Source organism: Monocercomonoides exilis (assembly GCF_001643675.1).
Source record: "Monocercomonoides exilis strain PA203 chromosome Unknown scaffold2-2631571, whole genome shotgun sequence".
Classification (NCBI taxonomy): Eukaryota; Preaxostyla; order Oxymonadida; family Polymastigidae; genus Monocercomonoides; species Monocercomonoides exilis.
Genome location: NW_027150547.1, coordinates 37,501 through 39,786, shown reverse-complemented (window position 1 = coordinate 39,786; position 2,286 = coordinate 37,501).

Sequence of the window (2,286 nt, the reverse complement as noted above, 5' to 3'; positions counted from 1 at the left end):
GTTTATATAGTAAAAAGTAGATCTCGATTCCTACTGAAGGAAGGTGTGGCAGGGTCAAACTTGTCATGGCTTTTTTTGGTTTAAATGTCACGGTTGGACATTACAATCATAGAGTCGGGTTGTTTGAGATTGCAACCCTAATTGGGTGGTAAGCTTCATCCAAGGCTAAATATTGACAAGAGACCGATAGCGAACAAGTACCGTGAGGGAAAGATGAAAAGAACTTTGAAAAGAGAATGAAAGTAGTGCTTGAAACTGCCAAAAGGACAAGCGATATAAAATTTAGAAAGTGCAGAGATGTTTTTTATTAATATAATTAAATTATTTTCTTATGGACATGAAATACTAGAGGGTTGGTGTATTGTGGCCTGAGTGACTTGTAAGCTTAACTGTAAAGTCGGGGGATACATATGAATAGTAATTTATAATTGTTATTGATATCTGATATAAACCCGTGCTTATAAGGATATAAAAGAAAGGTGTAACAGCCGAACCACTTTGCTCAGGATAGCATCATTTCCCTTCTCTTCATAGTTCCCCTTGGGAGTTATGGATGAATGTTAAACATAAGAATGCGGTCAATGGTATTCTATAGTTTTGATAATAACCGAAATCCACATAGGAGGAAAGGTGGGAATAGACATTATTGAATATTGTCAGGTTTTTTATTAAACTTGATGATTTCCTATTCTGTTATAATCCTGAAGCAAGACTTACCTATTGGATTCGATACAGGGATAGAATACTTTGTAATAAGTATCTGAGAATATGGATTGGTTAAAGATATCAGATACGGGATGGAAATATCGAGAATACCAGAGTTTACATATATTAGTTCTGGGATGATATTTTTCAATTTATTCCAAATTTTTTAATTAAATCAGATGAGTTGAGAAAGGAAACTTGTTTTCTTTTTCTTCATATTTGGTTTTTAAAAGATTTGTTTCGATTGGTTAAGCTCGCCTTGATTATATTGAATTAAGAATAAATGGTAATATTGTCTTATTTATTAGTGAACTAATTGATCTTAAATATGGCGATTCTAATATCGATTTCCTATTCCAAATAAGAAGAATTGACTTTGTTGATGCGCTTTATATCGCCCCGTCTTGAAACACGGACCAAGGAGTCTATCAGATATGCGAGTATTCGGGTGGATAAAACCCAGGGATGCGTAATGAAAGTGAAGGGGATTATTTGGAAAGCCCTTAAATGTGAAGGGGTTATTCGCCGAGAGGGTAAATCCTTTTGGTGGAGATCCTGGCAACATTGACCAACCATAAAGTTTTTGTTAAAAGGTAGTTTGGGATAAAACTCGGCTGCTTTTCTTATGGTTTGAGTTATAGCATATCTGCTAGGACCCGAAAGATGGTGAACTATGCCTGAATAAGGGTGAAGTCAGAGGAAACTCTGATGGAAGCTCGTAGCGATACTGACGTGCAACTCGTTCGTCAAATTTGGGTATAGGGGCGAAAGACTCATCGAACCATCTAGTAGCTGGTTCCCTCCGAAGTTTCCCCCCGGATAGCAGGAGCTTATAATGAAAGAATGTTTTGTCAGGTAAAGCGAATGATTAGAGGTCTTGGAGAAATAATTTCTTCAACCTATTCTCAAACTCTAAATTGGCAAGGTAATCTTTTAGTGTTCTATTGATGAAGCTGGTAAGAAGGCTTGTAGAATGCTATTTTAAGGAGTCTGGACGTGCTGATTGTTTTGGTTTGCATTTTAAGAAAACCCTAAACATCCGTAGGACTCCGGTAGTCTTTATAAGGATTTGTTTTCTACTACTCTAAAAAGTTGTTTGAATATTGCTCTTTTGGGCATTAAACTTTGATTAACTAATAAAAAGAAAACCCATATTTCATGAGAAAAATAATAAGCTCTTAGTGGGCCATTTTTGGTAAGCAGAACTGGCGATGCGGGATGAACCGAACGTCATGTTAAAGTGCCTAAATATATGCTCATATAGATACCAGAAAAGGTGTCAATTCATTTTGACAGCAGGACGGTGGCCATGGAAGTTGGTATCCGCTAAGGAGTGTGTAACAACTCACCTGCCGAATGAATTGGCCCTGAAAATGGATGGCGCTGGAGCATATGTAATAGCGATGATACTTATACATGACTAAGCTATGATAGGGAAGTTATAGCTTATGTAGGAGGGCGTGTCGATCAAAAAGGAATAAAAGGTATTTGGGGTGATAGGGAAATTTATTTTCCTATTGTTCTGGATATTTTTTAATAAGTTTTGAAGTTTGTATGTGAATACAAATGGAACGGTCGATA